The sequence below is a fragment of the Dipteris shenzhenensis genome, chromosome 26 (genome assembly GCF_047967505.1).
Source record: "Dipteris shenzhenensis isolate YYH24624 ecotype China chromosome 26, Dip_SZ_1.0, whole genome shotgun sequence".
Taxonomy (NCBI): Eukaryota; Viridiplantae; Streptophyta; class Polypodiopsida; order Gleicheniales; family Dipteridaceae; genus Dipteris; species Dipteris shenzhenensis.
In genome coordinates, this window is record NC_141621.1 from 24,509,916 (window position 1) to 24,527,678 (window position 17,763).

The following is a 17,763-nucleotide window of genomic DNA, read 5'->3' on the forward strand; positions in this document are numbered from 1 at the left end:
TCTAGGGGCTCCAACAGCCCATCATGTCGCCGTTGTCCAAAAGAGAACTGAAGGCTACCCAAAAGTCTCATAAACTTAGGCTCTCACCATGGGTCCATGCCATTGATCACAAAAATAAACTGCTCCCAGGTGCTCCTCTTCACGGCTAGCATCTCTACAAAAGAGGCTTCGCCCTGCTTATCCTCCATAAACTCTAGGTTGTTAAAGTCACCTCCAACAATCCAAGAGTCAACCTCTGGGAGACACTTTGTGAGCTGCTGCCAAAAAGCAGGATGGTGCTTCCTGGAAGCAGGTGGGTACACAGTCAGGATACCAATCCAGGCCTCACCTGTCTGAATACCCATCCACACTACACACATGGTACGAGCTCCCCGTGAGCAAATGTCTCTGAGGCCACATCGTGAGAGGCTGAAATCCATACTCCGCCACTCCTACCGATTGCGGGAGACTAAACCTTTGGGCCCCTTCCAGGGAGGAGGTGGTGTCGACATGTGATGTATGACGGCAAGAACATATGTTCCTGAATCAAGAGGAAGTCAATTAGACAGCCTACCAATGCTCGTTGCAATTCTTGGCGGAGAATCAAATATAGCGGCTGACTACGCGCACGGTCAAGAAGCCCATGCACATTCGAACTCACCAAAGTCAAACTCATTAGGATGGGGCGATCGAGAACAATGCGCACCTATGTGTGGGAGCTTGCTCAGGAAACCAAATCTCTGCGATTTAGAAGGAGGTTTGGAGGGTGAGTAATCTGTATCCGTGCGCCATCGGACCGAGGTCACCATTGGCTCAATCCCTACCTTCCGTGCCCAATACATCATGAAAGAAACATCTACACCAAACAAGTCGGCACACTACTGGAGCATCTAATAATGAGGCTAGGTGAGTACAACCTTAGGTGGCAAACAAATCACTCTTACTACTAAGCCTAATCCTGGCCTCGTTGAAGAGAAGTCGACCTGGAAATGCATCAAGGCACCATGGGAGAACCACAAGTCCATCCCTTGCAGTCCCATCCACTCATCCATCATATGGTACACCTGATGCTCCATCAGCATTGAATAGTTCCAGGGTCCACTTCTCCACACTTGTGGAGGCGAACCGCAGGACCCGAACCCGATGGGTGCGGGATCTTACCACGCTAATACCCCCTTTCAGGGCTGCAAGATCAGGATAGTCAGTTAAAAGGGCATGGGAAATGTGTCTAGGATTTCAAAATAGTTCCACGGTCCCAACGTCTAGAACTCCCTCGGTAAAGGCAACCCAGCTTGCAAGCAGTGACCCAAGGATTGGCCGGTTGCTCCCTCTTCCCCAAAGGCCTATGAAGAAACTGTCTCCTACGTGCCAGGGGAGCTGACTTGCTATCATGGAGAGGTTAGCGAGGTGGCCTTAGCCTTGCCCTTGCTCAAGGGTGGGGGGTCAGCAATAGATTCGGAAGGGGTGCGCGAGGAAGAGGGCATCGGACGAGTCTACTGCTATCAGGTGCGATGGGGCGATGGAGGGAGGTGGGAGCCAATGGTGAAGGTAATCACAGCGTGGGGAGTGAGAGAAGGGGGAGGGAGGGAAGGCGCGGGGGGAGGTAGAGGGGGGGAGGGGGGGCACAGTCTACAGGTCCGAGGGGGTTAGGGGGAAACGGTCCGAAGGGGACGGGGAAGGAGACTGAGAAGGATCTGTCACTGCCCACTGCGGCATGGATGCATGAGGCCTCTGAGGTCGAGGGAGGGAAAATCTAGGGGGTAGAGGTCCCTAAGGCTTCAAAAACTGCTGGAATGTGCTCCTGCTATTGCTCTTGCGGCCATAGAGTCTACAAAGTGGCTTGAAGTTAAGGGCCTCCTCTCCGAAGCTCGTGGCCCATCTGTCTAGGGTTGCCAACCTGATCTCCCCGAGATTGAGCAACTGCTGATGCTCGCATCTTGCAGTTAGCATGCTGCTATTGGTTCTTTTTAGCCCACTTACTTTGCTTCTTCTTACCCACCCTGGTCCCCCTTGCCTCGGAAGGCTCGCCCCAAGGGATCTAGGGCTCGTGCTGTTGTCGCTACTACTACAACTGTCTAGGGGGTCACTAGGTTCCATCCTCCCGAAGGATTTAAAGAAGGATAAACCCAAGAAGAATGAAGATGAATTCTTAGTTGGCCTTGTAGTAAATCTTCATTAGGGGAGAATTGGGGTCTCAAAAGGGCCTCATAAGGAATGGATTAGGGAATTCTTAGTGAACTAATGCAAGGGGATTGGAGGGTCCCAAGGAGGCCTAACCAGCCCAAACTAGGTGGGTTAATCCCACAATTGAGCCCACCTCTCCCTCTCAATGAGAGGAGGGGGCAACTTTCTGAAATTTGAATCTTCAAATTTCGAATCTCCCTCCCTCCCTCTCTCTCTCCCTCCCTCTCCCTCCCCCTCCCTCTTCTATCTCCACCTCTCTCCCTCCCTACTCCTCACCCTCCTCCTCCCTCCCTCCCTCCCTCCCTCTCCGTCGCTCCCCCTCTCCCTCCCTCCTCCTCTCCCTCCTCCTTCTTGCTCCTCTTCCTTCCTCCTTCCTCTCCCCTCCTCCTCCAGCAGCTCTGATCCTTCTTGCTCCTCCTCCTCCTCTCTCCTTCCTCTCCTCTCCTTCTCCAGCTGCCCTACTCCCTCTCCTCCTTTAGCCACCTTGCTCCCCCTCCCTTCTTCCTCTCCCCTCCTCCCTCCTACAGCAACTCTCCCCTCCTGCAATAGCAGCTCCTTCCCTCCCTTTTGCACCAACCACCCTACTCTCCTCTTCCTCTTTATCTTGCCCTGGCGTGCTTCTCCTCCTCCCTCTTCCTTGCTGCTCTCTCTTTGCCACCTTCTCCTTTGCCTGCTCTCCCTTACATTTCAGCTTGCAGCACTGATACCTCTCTTTGAGTACTCATGGCACCATTTGAGAAATATCCAACAAGTACCATGTGAACTTACAATTGGAGGCTGAATATGCAAGCACACGCTGTTTGGAACTTAGGGGAACTTCTCAAAATGTGCTCCCAAATGCCCATTAGGGGTATCTGATGGGACTGGTATGGATAGGGTACGAAGGAGGGCTGAGTAAGTGGGATAGGAAATAGGGATAGAGTATCGAGGATGGCAAAAGACTGACAGTGTATTGGGACATGTGGGAGATAGCGGCAGTGAGACCAATTGTAGAGGGGAAGGATGATTGGTTGAGGGCTAGGGTTGACGAGAACGAGGAGCATTGTGAGGAGGCATAAAGGGTACGGTGGTAGTAGGGCATGTTGAGGCTGTTACTGATGCAGCTCCGATGTCAATACTGGTACTGTATTTCTGTTTCATTGTATAGATGGCAAGCTAGTATTTCTTATAAAAATGGATGAAGCTCAAAAAGAGCATAAGCTAGAGAGGGTGAGCATTTGTATTATGAACAATGCCTTGTGTTTTGCTCAAGGGGATGAGGAATCAAATGGATGAGCTTTATTATGAGAGATTCAAGACATCATTGGGAGAGTTCATATCATTGATGGTAGAAGCATGGGGGGAGTCACATAATATGCATTACATGGGGTAATCCTCCTTAGGTTGAAATTTTGTGCATTAACCTTAAGTCGGTTTATGTTTCTAATACGATGTTTTTCTGTATAGCATATTCTTTATGCACATGCAACGTGGTTTGTGGAGCAATGGGGGTCTCTGTCCACTTGGAATACTCAAGGCATGGAGAAATCACACTACAGAGCAAAGGCAACCTACTTCAAGAATACAAGGCATGGGGGTGGTATCGCACAAAGCAATGCACTACACGAAATGTTCGACTAATTTTATAGATGTCTAGAGGCCAAGACTCTCAAGCACAACAAGGTAGAGGTCTCAAGTTTCGCAAAAGCGGTTCAACATGTCAAGAAGACAAGGAGATCTATTGCTTGGAAGTCCTCCATAGGGAGTCAAGGGGTTGCACTTTGGTTGCAACGTAGAGTCTAGCAGGGGAGGCACTGGGTCTTAAGAGAATTAGTATGCTAATCAATGGGATTAGTCAAGAGAAGAACTTTGGTTCAAACTGTTTAGAAATTGGAGTCATATTGAGTGAGACAAGCAGGAAAAAGGGTCATCTTAGGTTATATAGGTCATTGCCCAGGGGTAAAAGGGTGATTAGAATAATTAAAGTGCAGGAGAATGGTCAAGGAACCTTGAAGAGAGCACCTAGGATACGTCCTAGGCACGTAGGGCCTAGGCACATAGCAAGTTGAGTTTAGACTATGAGATGAATAGGATAGGGAAAGAAATACTCGGTGTATGGAGAGCACCTGCGAGCTGCCCCCCGCGTCTCTATGTTGTCCCTGTGTCTCATGAAGGGAGGAAGGGGCCAGGCTCACGTCTCACGTACAATCAAGGGCTAAGTGCCTCATCTGTCTGCATCTTAGACATTGGTCTGGTAATCTGAAGACCTCCAGTCTCTGACGAAGTGTACCTCGCTCGAGAGTCTCGAAGAGAATCACCTCTCGGGGTGCTTCCGGGCTCTCCACAACCAACTGGAGAAGAGGAACTCCATCATCTACCACTACAAACATGGCCGACTCCGCAGGATACTCTAATACTGTGCCAAAATGCCTGTTCGATGGAAGGAAGGATGGCCTTGTATTCCCTCAAGAGCCTGGGGAAGCGAAGCATCACTAGAGAACGGGGGACATGGCGAGCCGAGTCCATGTCCTCTACTGTAAATCTGTGACATTCCCAATGCTGCTTATCAATGCTGGATGCAGGACTGTGGATGAATACCGGACATGCTGTTGTATGCTGACTGCTGCGTGGGCTGAATGCTGAGAATGGAGGCTGACAACTGAAGATTAAACTGCATGAGCTGAATGCTGAGTTGAATGGGATGGGACACAAAATCATCCGAAAGGAAAATACATCATCAACAATGCGCCAACTAGGTGGCCTCATCGTAATACAGCTAAGATGCCAAAAATGGCTACAAAAATCCTAGATACAAAATGAAATGAAATAGAGTACCAAAAATGCCTAGATACAAAACCTAGATACAAAATGTATAATATGAAATATGAGGAACATCGTCTTCCCTAACGAGTCTGTGATCCAAAGAAATGATGGAAGTCATGGCCATCGACGAGAGAGAGAGAGAGAGAGAGAGAGAGAGAGAGAGAGAGTTTCTAGTTTTTTGGAAGTTTTTGTTTCTTGACTTGCTTGTTTATTTTTGCTTAAGTCACCTGCTTCGTTTCTTCTTTATTTCTTGTTTTCATTCTCTATTGTTTATTTGACGTATTTTAGTAAGCACTGTTTATTTGACGTCTTCCTTTTGCTTTTCATAAAAGTTTTTGTTTACCTCTTTTTTCTTCTCTTTCATTTTCTCTCTCTCTTTTTTTTTTTTTTCCTTTGTAGATTTTTGATTTTAGAACAACAAAATTTCTAAATTTGTATGATTGGACTTATTCTAGTCTTACAAAGGTATATGGTATTTCTTACTGCTGGATGCAAGACTGGGGATGAATCCCAGACTTGTTGTGGTATTCTGACTGCTGCGTGGGCTGAATGCTGAGAATGGAGGCTGACTACTGGAGACTAAACTGCATGAGCTGAATGCTGAAATGAATGGGATAGTATTTCCTTTTATACTCTTTTAGGGCAGACTGGCCGACCCTGGTCGGCTGTCAACGCCAATCATTGGCCCTGGTCTGTTGGAATGGTCACCTCCCCATCTGTAAGCCCCCATATGAGGAGAGCATGGGGGAGGTGAACCTAGGAAAAGAGAGAGGGAGGGTGCTGCCACATGGGCAGCACCTCACACAAAGAAAGGAGAGTACACGGCAGAAGGAAGCTTGCCTCGAGGGCAGATCTGGCAGAGAATGGCCAGCTGACTGTCAAGGACAGAGCAGAGCAGACCTGCACAGCATCTCCATCAAGGAACGAAGGCGCAATGACGTCAGCCACTGTACGGGCTGCTGCAGGGCAGTGTACGGATTATTGCTGTCATGACAAGAGAAATCACTAATCCGTGATTAGTAGACATTAAAACATTATTATATATTATATGCCAATGGTGTAACATGTATATGTATTTATGATGGACATCGATCGATTTGTTATGGCGATGGATCATTTGAGTAGATATGACTAGTCGAGCTGGAGCCACTGCTTCAGACGGCATCGAATTTGGACATGTGGGGTGTCCTAACGGGGTGATCCCCCCGTGCGAATAGACCCTTAAAACCCTTAAACCGTGGGAAAAAGAGACCCCCTCCGTTCTCTCCAACGGAAAGTCGGATCGGAACAAGATTTTAAGGGGGTGATCCACCCATCAAGTATCCCCTAGAAGTAGTTTTTCGACACAAGCGAAGTGGGAGTCGGATTAAGTACCACCAACTCTACAACACTTGACTTTTGTTGTAAAATAAACCCCTTTTCTGAAATTACAGCAAGCCATTTTCTCTTGTATTACTAAAAGGAAAGAATGGAAGGAGGAGGGATATTTAATAATGAACTTGTCCTTTTTCCTCCACTACCAGGAGGACATAGGGAGAGAACACCATCACCTCCTCCTGAAGAGGATAATGTAGATGAGAGTTTTACACATATTGAGTATGATAACCCACGTATAGAATTACCTTCATCTCTCCTTCAAGAATATATATACCGTTGTAAGACTAGAATAAGTCCAATCATACAAATTTAGATTTTTTGTTGTTGAAGGAAATTTCTTTCAAGAATCTCTTGATAGGGAGATTTCCTTTAGAAATGAAGGGAGAAATGAGTCCATCCAAGAGCAAGGCGCTGAGTTTACGCCCTTAACTCAAAATCCCATACATATGGATTATAATCCAAAGAGAGCTAAATTCCAACCACGAGAGAGAAAAGAGTTCCCAAAGTATGATGGAGCAAGAGGGGCATATAAAATCCTCAATTGGATTCGCCATTTTGAGCTATATTTCACCCATCAAGATAAGACTGATCACGACAAGCTTGCTTTTGTCACACTGCATCTACAAAAGGATGCTTTAATGTGGTGGTCCTTATCACAAACGGGAAAAGAGCCTATTCTTCAATGGTCCAAATTTGTAGAGCAGCTTAAGGCCACTTTCATGCCTCCAAGGCATGAAGAAGAATTGGCCATCTGCTGGGAAAGGTTCAGTGAATTTGAAAACGAGAGTAACGCTGAATTTATAGCTAGGTTCTGGAAACTCTCTTTAGAGTTACCTGAGAAGAGCGAGGATGATAGAAGGAAGAAGTATTTAGCAGTCCTAACCTCGAAAGTGAGGTATGAGGTTGAAATGTTCAACCCAACCACCTTGAAAGACCTCACTAAATTGGCTGAGGTTGCTAAGAGGAAATTGAATCCTCGTAAACCCTTCAACAAAGGAAATGAGAAAGCCATTGTACAAAATGTTAACAGCCAATCATGTCCTGGATGGATACCATTTCCTTCCATGACTGACGATGAGAAGAAAAAGCTAATTAAGGAGGGTAAATGTTTCGGATGTAAGAAACATAAGCCAGGGCATCCATGGCATAAATGTCCTACTCTATTAGCCAAAATTGCCAAAACAAATTCTGTCAAAGTGAAAGGCAAAGCATCCAAGCAGGAGGGTGAGGCTTCTATCTCCTCATCTCAAGACTCTACGGTGAACGTAGAACTAAGAGTAAATGCTATCCATTCAGCCAACATTGGTGTATGGATGTGTGAACTAAATAGAGAGCAGGCATATTCATTGTAGAGTATGGAAAGAGAATAAAGAATCTTCTCCTCCATGTAGAGCATCTTATAGGATGAATAGGGCTGAAATAGAAGAGTTAAAAAGAAAAAAGAGATTGAAGGTTTGTAGTTTCTATAGACTAAGTAGTTCTCCATGGCAATATCATCTATAGCCAAGCTCTACCTAGTTCAATGAAACACTTGGGTGAGAGAATTGTTTTAATACTGACCAGTTTGTTGAGAATATGTTTCAGCTTATTGAGCAGGTTACTATAAAGAGATTTCAGCAGCTAAGTATTCAGAAGAGGATTCTGAGTATGAAGAGATACTGAAGAGGCACTGCAGTGGTACTTCTGCATTTTGAATATTCAGCATCAAGAGGAACCAGAACTTGAAAGCCCATTTATACTCTATGGTACCCAGGCTGAAGTTGAGTAATTATGATGCAGGAGAGCCTATGACATGGGTATGTATAGCCAAGCAGTTGGCTATCTTATATACCTGTAAAACACTAGACCTAATATTCAATGTGCTGTTTCCCAAACCAGCAAGTTATGCGCAGTCCCAATACTAAGCATTGGGAAGTAGTTAAGTTTATTTTTCCAATACCTACAGAATACATAAAATCTTGGTTTTTGTTTATCCAAGAAGGGGGCCAGCTTGCAATTATATAATTTCAATGATTCAGATTAGACAGGTGATAATGATACCCGAAACCAGTGGGAATTGTTTTTTCTTGGCAAGTCATGCAAATCATGGATAAGTAAGAGACAACCCACTATTGCCACCTCTACCTGTGACAGTAGATTGTGTATGGTTGAGGAGGTTACTTGGAGACAACCCACTATTGCCACCTCTACCTTGCTACACAGTAGATTGTGTATGGTTAAGGAGGTTGCTTGGAGATCTTCGTGAGTGTTACCAAACACCCCCTACCTATGAAGCCTCACCTCACTACACTTTGTTTCCTTTCTATTGTATGTTATATATATGCCTTTGTAAGACTAGAATGTATCCAATCGTACAAATTCAGATTTTTTGTTGTTCTAAAGGAAGGCAAATACATATGGTTTTCATTTTGAGGAAAGTTTGTATGAGAAAGTTGTAGACTGTTCAGCAGGCTACAGTTTTGATACACTATAATTCACATCATTAAATTGTTTAGAAGGTGAAACAATGGTTTAAAAATTGTGGAGAAGCATTTTAGAATTCCATGTCGAGTTTTAAAATGCAGATTTGAGGCCCTGAACGGTGGATTTTGGCAAACTGAGATGAAGACATGAATTATAGAGAATCGTAAAATGGTCGGAAGTAGTCTTTTTTATTATCTTCAGATTCTTCACCAAGTGGGAGATATGGGTCTTCAAAGATGGCAGATTTCCAGTGTTTTTATTTATTTTTTTAAAAAGAAAATTTTCTAAATCAAGGTTGTGGATCTATTTTTTAAAAGTGAGTTCCAAAGTAGATCCACACTTGGGAAAAGGGCCGATGTTTGAAAGGAGTAGCTTCTGTTTAGAGAGATCGTGGATTTCTATGCAGATCCGTACAAAGGAATCAGATTGGGACTAGGATCAAGGTTCCGAGACACGGATCACGAGATTGGCATTGTGATTCGTCTTCTATCTTCGATTAAGATTGAAATTGTGATTGTGAATGAGACTGCGATTGAGATACTGGATAGAGCACACGGGCGGCGGGGTGGAGCTTCTCTCTTCTTTTTGGAAGTGTTTTCTTTTGTAAAAGAATAGAGAAATGTCATACTTCTCCAATTTCAAATTGGTTGTTTGCGTGAATTCTCAATCTCTGTGACTTGGCACCTTACACTACCATTCTTGGTGACAGACAGGACTGCTATGGCTGTGGCAAGGAATCCAATTTTAACTTCCAGTATCATTAAACTTCCAGTGCTAATAAAGAAGAAAATTATTAGCCCTTAAAATCAGTCCCCCCACATAGATCTGTAATATATAGATGAGGAAGATTCAGTACATGACCACTTGACGAAGGTCAAGGGGGTGAGGGATCGACTAGCATCGGTTGGTTAGAAGGTAGACTCAAGCTAGTTAGCCTTGATGGTACTTGGGATGCTACCCCAGAGTTTCAAGAGCTTCGTTAAGATTGTGACAGCAGGACAGAGGACCAAACCTCTAACTTTTAAGGAGTTGGGTCCATTATTGCTACAGGATGAGGCCCGGGAGAAGCTCTATAACAAAGATAACAACGAAAAGGCATTGTCGGAAAAGGACAAAGCTGACAAAGGATAGGGCAAGCCTAGTGGTGGCAAGCCTAAGAAGGATAATTTTGGAGATGAAGAGGACACTTCAGTTAGAAGAGGCAGCAGAAGAAGTGCTTCTATTGTGACGAGCCAAGCCATTTTGCGAAGGATTGCAGAAAGAAGGTGGCGGATCAAAAGAACAAAAAGGAGTCGTTCAACTCAAATTTACATGGTGAAACAAAAGCTACAGCTTACCACTAATGTGGTAATCGAAGAATTGTTCTTGGTGACATCTCCACGTGTTATTGAGGTCAGATATGTAGACTTAGAAGTCACAATGAAGATGTCTGATATTGACATGTGGGCCAACGGGGAGTAAGAGACTTTTGTGAAGGTGAAGGACAACAGGAGTGCTTGGACTCTTCCAGGTGCGCGGTTGTTGATACTAACCAGAGGGTGGATTCCATGGAGTGCCCTAGGGTTTCAAGTTCAGATGGATGCTGTGATTCAAAAGGGGGCATTACATGATTACATAGGTCATTAGTATGCGCCTCCATGACAGGCAAGACTATGTTCTAGTATGTCCTTGATGTCATTAATTTCAGCCTTTATAATGGAGAGAATGTGCTCTTCATGTGTCTCGGGAAATGCGAGTTGGAAGGAATTTGCCTTCCTCGAAGGCAGAAGGGGAAGTGTGGATGCTTCTTCAAATCTCGGAATTAGATTGGTGGAAGGTGATTATGGACAAGGTGTATTGACGCGAGAAGAGTACTTGCTTGAGTGCTCCGTGAGAGTTCATGGTTCAGGTTATCTAGAGATATTTTTGGGATTTCATTTCTCAAGATGGTTCTTTTGTTGCAGACCTTGTCAGAGGGAGGATGGGTTGAAATAGATTCTAAGAGCATGGTGCCTTTGAGACTCCAAGTTGTTCGCTCATTATGAGGGGGACAGCTAGAAGATGGTGGCATATGGATTGCTTGAGTTCGAAGGCGGGAATGTGATTGAAGATGGTGGTACCATCTAGTGCTACCTTGGATGGACTTGTGTACCAGGATGGTTTGCTTGTGCAGGACCAGATGTGGAGAAGTAGGAGCCACTGGTTGAAAAGCTAGGAACTAGAATGGACATTGAATTCTTCCAGAGGGTTTCATCATGGGAGTTGCTGGGGCAACTTCATCGCCGAGTTGGCATTGGGTGTCACCATCCTACAGCAAACCAAAATAATTTCGAACACAACGTCCTCGTCCTACACCAGACACGAGATGGGCCCTAAACTTAGCGCCCCTTTCGGTATTTCTTTATCTTTTATTCAAGATGCATAAAAAATACAGTACAAGCACTCTTGTGCATCCAACCAAAAATAGCCAGCTGAATAATCCGTTCATGGGCACTTCCGTCCTGCTATGCAAACATCTCCAATTTTAGGAAGGCATCCCAGTCCAGTGCAATATCCCAATGCAATCTTTCTTCCGATTCTGGCTGATAGTTCTAACCTGGCAGCTCTGATACCCTTCAATGGAGTCTTGGTAGGAAACAAATCAGCCTAGTCTGTCCTGGCAGCTTTGATACCCTTCAAGGGAGTCCTGGCAGGACAAAGACCAGCAAACATCCAACCCTGGCTGTTGTTGGCACATAGAAAGGCTAGCTGCAACAAGGCAATAGGATATGAAGATTCTGAGGTAGTAGGAGAGCTTCTGGGGAGATTATGATTGATCTGAACGCTTTGGGAACCCTGAAACAGCAACAAGCAAAAAGGCGAATCTGTCTGGAGCAGTTCTCAAGCACTCTGGCAGCGAAGTAAAGAGATAAAGGTGATCCTAGAACTCTAGGAAACTTCCAGTGGTTATATCAGCAAGTAGTCCACAAACACTATCCATGATAGGAGCTAAACCCTCTTTTGTTATTAGCAGAGGACAACTAAAAATTAAGCGAAAGGGAATGTCATGACATGAGTACCCAGTAGTATCCAAATTAGTATGCTAATCAATAGGATTAGTCAAGAGAAGAACGCTGGTTTAGATGGCTCTGAAATCAGAGTCATATTAAGTGAGATAGGAAGGAAAAAGGGTCATGTTAGGTTATGGGTCATTGCCTAGGGATAAAAAGGGGATTATAATAATTAAAGTGTAGGGATAAGGGTCAAGGATCCTTAGAAATTCTAGTACCTAAGGTCTAAGGGTTGACCTGGGTCTTAAGGAGAATTGGTAAGGCACATCTAAGAGGTGTGACCACTCGTGTAATTACACCTTACAGCAGACAGAGATTGCACATGTTTGGAGATGATTTGGACCAGATCCAGGGCCTAGATCAGGTTGTGGCTGCCTGCCACATGGCCAGGCAGGGCCAGCTCTACTTGAGTATGTGTGCCCTTTCTAGGGGAGTTTTTACAGAGTATAGTTGGTGGGGGCAGGCTGTTCAGTCGGCCAAAATGGCCCCTACCAGGTCGGTTGGTTGGAGAGCTACCAGCCCGTATAAAAGGAGGCCTTTGGGGCCTCATTCTTTATCCACTAGAGAAGCAGCAAGGCCAGCAGATTGGAGCATCAGATCTGCAGCACTAGAGCAGGCTGAAGAGTTGTAGACAGAGAGCTTGGTAGGGCTGCACACCTAGGCTGACATTTAGGGCAGCAAGGTGCGGGGATCAGGCATATGGAGACTAAATCTACAGAAGCTTAGTACAACTGTTGGTAAGGTCAGAGTACTACGGTTTGGTGAGAGTCTAGACCTCTATTTTTTATTGTGTCCAATTGCTCTAGGAGGTCTAGAGAAGGCTGAAGAGTTGTAGACAGAGAGCTTGGTAGGGCTGCACACCGAGGCTGACATTTAGGGCAGTAAGGTGCGGGGATCAGGCTATGGAGACTAAATCTACAGAAGCTCGACGAGGAGCACACGGGCTCAGGGATCTAGAAGTGCCAAGGAGATAGTAGTACAACTGGTAAGGTCAGAGTACCACAATTTGGTGGGACTCCAGACCTATCTCTTTCATTGTGTCCAATTGAGGGCGGAAATTTATCGTTTGTTGGTGCTCTCTTTCTCTCTCTTGGAGCATTATTTACTGGCTTGCACATACACACATGTTAGTTGAGTACACACAAGTAAAGAAGTACACACATGTTTGTTGAGTTAACTCTAGACCTCTATTTTTTGTTGTGTCCAATTGAGGGCGGAAATATATACTTTGTTGGTGCTATATCTCTCTTGGAGCATTGTCCATTTACTGGCTTGCATGTACACACATGTTTGTTGAGTACACACAAGTAAAGAAGTTTTGGATTCCGTAGTTAAACACTTCCGCGTGTAATTCCTAGGATGCTCTATCAGTCTTCGTCTGCAGGATACCCTTAGTCTGGTTCATTTCTAACATAATGGAAGTAAACCTTCAAACATATTTGTGGGCTGTGTCTCATCTGTTTGCTGAATTCAACAAGTGGCTGAGGTGACTTTTCTGCATACACCACGTCTCTACTGTCAAGGATCCTCTGCTTGCATGGATCAAAGAAACGATACCCTTGCATATGCATTTGAAAGCCTTGTCATTTAGTTTGCCTCTTGTTTGTGAAGGCACACGAACGTAAGCAAGGCTACCAAAAGTCCTGGCATAGTCAACCTTAGGCTTTAAATCATACCAGGCCTTGAATGGAGTGATAGTCTTCCAAGACTTTTTAGGGCATTCTTTGAAAACAAAAAAAGGACTTTTTAGGGCACCAATTGAAAATGTGTGCTGTATACATGACAATCTCAAGCCAAACCTTATGAGGCAGATGTTTGCAACTGATGTATCTGGTACATTGATGCTTTATCCCCTTTCTGCCAGGTATGCTTTGAATAGTATTCCCTTCCTCTATCTGTACGGAGGGTCTGTACCTTGCAACCTGATTCATTTTCACTGGGCAGAAAACATAGTAAAAAGAGGAATGCCAATATGGAAAGACACCGGAGATCTCCCTAACTACTGTACTCTGCTTTATAAATACTGGCGAAAGCGCACTATCTACTGTCTGTACATGTGGCAGAATGGCGTACAAAAAGCCATGGAAAACTCCCCTAACCGCTGCAGGAGCCTCTTGATAAACTAGGCGCCTGAGGATCGGTTGCACTATTGCTGGCCCTGAACTAAGGCGATTGGTTGCTGGAAATAACAGTGTGGAAGCTTGGACCTGACTGCTGAAATCTGTGTCTGGATTGAGGGGCTAGGTGTTGGAAAGGTCACCTCCCCACACCTCCCCATCTTTAAGCCCCTAAATGAGAAGAGCACGGGGAGGGAGAACTAGGGCAGAAGATGCCCAAAGAAGAGAGAGAGAGGGGGCTGCCACATGGGCAGCACCTCACACAAGAAAAGGACTGCAACAGATGGTGCCAAGTACAAAGCATGGAACTGGTTTGGAAGGGGGCAGATCTGGAGTAGCAGAAAGGGACAGAAGCGCCTGGGATGCGCCGGCCTAGCCTACAGCAGGGCCTGGAAGCAGCAAAGAGAGGGGCTGCAAAAGGGCAGCACCCTGCCCTTATAAAGGGTCATGGAGCTGGCTGGTCGTCCAGATCTGGTCGGCCATATGGCCTAGCCCACAGCCCCATATATAGGGGGGAGTGGAGGGGGCCAGCCACTCAACTGGCACACAAAACAAGGGGGCTGGGTCCCCATTTAAATACAGAGGGCATGCAGTCCAAGAGCAGCTGCCCACAGCCCAAAATATAGGGCTGGTGGGGGTGGTTTTCTTGCAGACTGAGTTGGCCAGGAGGCCTGCTCCAGTCGGCTGTTTTGCAAGGCCTTGGGGCCTGTAAAAGGAAGGCCTAGTGCCTCATTCATAGCATCCAGCAGTCCAGCAAATTGGGGAGCAGCAGTAGCAGCTATTAACACACCCTCAGGCCTACTTCCAGGAGGCAGAGAAGACCAGAGAGTGGCTGCAGACTGAGCTTTACTAGGGTTGGTAATGTTGGCTGTCTCTTAGGGCAGCAAGAAGCTGAGATCTGGATGGAGATTCTACATATGCTTGAGGTGGAGCACACGGGCTCAAGTTCTAGAGATATCCAGCAGATTGTAGAAGTACCTTTTGGTAAGATCAAAGGACCACGCTTTGGTGAAACTTTGGATCTCTCTCTCTTTGTATTGCGTCCATAGTTTTGGACGGAAATATATTCTTTTGGTAGCTTCTATATTTGGCTGGATCATTGTCTATTGATGAGTCTGCACATCTATTTGAAGCACATAAGTTTAAGAAGTTTGTGATTCCACTCTGCACACACACTGTGTGAGCTCATGGGCTATTCTATTAGTCTTCCACTGTGCGTACCCTCTATTGGTCGATTTCTAACATGGTATCATAGCCCAAGGAGGCTCACAAGTGTGGGAGCCTGAAGGCAGGAACCTTACTGAAGGACGACCTTGATTCAGAGGCTCTTAGGAATCGACTTCCACAACTGGAGGACAGTGCCCTTGTGAGAAGGGTGTGACTCAAGTTCAGTCAGGTGCGTATGGAGTTCTGGTCTACAGAAGTTTGAGTTTGCTATCGATTTTGCTATGTGGTTTAGCAGCGCAAATGTCGATTTCAAAAGCCTCTTCAGCCCCTTCTCTCCCTTCCTTCTCTCCTAGTCGATTTCTTTCTTTCACCATCCCTAACTTTGGAGAGTCGGGGAAATTGGATGGGACAAATTACCCTATTTGGAAGGTGAAGATCCGGAGTCATTTAGTGGCTCTGAAAAGTGTGGAAACTGACAACGGGAGCAGAGGCAAAGCCGAAGGATGTGGTGGACAACAATGGGAGGATACCCATACTAGTAGTAGATGGAGAGGAGCTCGAAGCTTGGGAAGATAAAGATGCTCATGCCCTGGCATCGATCACAGGTACTATGGCGGACTCTGTGCTTGCTCACATCTAGATGATCGACACGTCAGTAGAGACGTGGGTCATTTTGAAGGATCTGTATGAGATAGATAACAGATCTCGGATCTTGCTTCTTCAGCATCAGCTCTACAACTTGGATATGGATGAGGGAGATTCGGTACATGACCACTTGACGAAGGTTAAGGTAGCATGTGTTGGTCAAAAGGTGGACTCGTGCCAGTTGACCTTGATGGTATTGGGGAGGTTGCCTTGGAGTTTCAAAAGCTTCGTTACGACTGTGATAGCAAGACGGAGAACCAATCCTTTGACTTTTGAGGAGTTGGGTCCATTACTGCTCCAGGAAGAACCTAGGGAGAAGCTCTACAACAACAACAACAACAACAACGATGACAAACGGTGGCAAGCCCAATAAGGATGTCTTTGGAGATGACGAGGACACTTCCAAGAAGAGAAGCAGAAGAAAAAGTGTTTCTATTGTGACACGCCAGGCCTTTTTGCGAAGGATTGCAAAAAGAAGAAGGCGGATTAGAAAAACAAGGAGTCCGACTCAGATTCAGATGGTGACACAAAAGCCAAAGCTAATGTGGCAATCGAAGAACAGTTCTTGGTGACATCTCCATGTGTTACTAAGGTATGATATGCCGACCTAGAAACCATAGTGATGATGTCTGACATTGAGATGTGGGCCGATGGGGAGTCAGAGACCTTGTCAAGGACAACATGGAGTGCTTGGAATCTTCCAGGTGCGTGGCTGTTGATAAAGACACGAGGGTGGATTCCATGGAGTGACCTAGGGTTTCATGTTGAGATGGTTGCTGTTTCTCAGAAGGGGACAGTACAGGATTGCACAGGTTATTAGTATGTGTGATGAGGTGCATGGTTTGCTTTCATAGCAAGCACATAGGCAGAACGACGATCTGGTATGCACTTGATGTTCTTAATTTAAGCCTTTATATAGCATCTTGTGGAGAGAATATGTGCTTCATTTGTCTCAGGTAATGCGGGATTGGAAGGAATGGGCCTTCTTCGAAGGCAGAAGGGGAAGCTTGAGTGCTTTCTTCAAATCTCGGACACAGATTGTTGGAAGATGATGGACAAGGTGTACTGAAGCCAGGAGAGTACTTGCTTGAGAGCCTAGTGAGAGTTCGTCGTCCAAGTTGTTTGGAGCTATTCTTGGGATTTCATTTCTCGAGATGGTTCTTTTGTTGCGGACCTTGCCAAAGGAAGGATGTGTTGAGACAGACCCTCAGAGCATGGTGCCTGGGAGACTCCAGGTTGTTCACTCATTATGAGGGGGACAATTCGAAGATCGTGGCGTTTGGATTGTTCGAGTTCGAAGGCGGGAACATGATTGAAGGTGGTGGTGCCAATGGGTGCTACTGTGGATGGACCTGTGTACCATGATGGTTTGCTTGTGCAGGACCTGACCTGGAGTAGCAGGAGCCACTGGTTGAAAAGCCAGGAACCGGAATGGACACTGAATTGCTCTAGCGGGCTCCATCATGGGAGCTGCTGGGGCAACTTCATCGACGTGTTGGCATTGGGCCGAGATGTGATCAAAGGACCACGCTTTCGTGGAACTTTGGATCCCTCTCTCTTTTGTATTGTGTCCATAGTTTTGGATGGAAATATATTCTTTTGGTAGCTTGTATATCTGGCTGGATCACTCTTGACTGACATAGAGCTAGGGCCTGAGCATCACTTGAATCCCACGTTCTTTGATGTTATGTGGGAGCTGCAGGTCCTAGAGTTTGCTGTCTAGCAGCTTGTTTTCCACTTTTGACAGGTGTGACAGTTGCAATATGTACAGGACAAAGCTCATCCCCATTAACACATCCCCATAAATTCTTTGTGACCAACATATTTTTGACCAGAAAACTCCACAAGGAGTACTTGGTGCCATCCAACTCTCCTGTCCAAACCCCAATGCATCTGCCCCAAAATCTAGCTCACTGTGTTTAGATATGTGTAAAAATTGCACCGAGTCTACACTAGACTCAAATAGCTGCAACTGTAGCTTAAGCCCCAAAATGTATGCG

General features: G+C 45.6%; 1 protein-coding gene across 1 annotated transcript in view; it reads left to right on the forward strand.

The window, feature by feature from the left end:
- Positions 1-17,763, forward strand: part of LOC147884861 (uncharacterized) — a 41,538-nt gene that overhangs the window by 12,236 nt on the left and 11,539 nt on the right. The window lies entirely within an intron of this gene.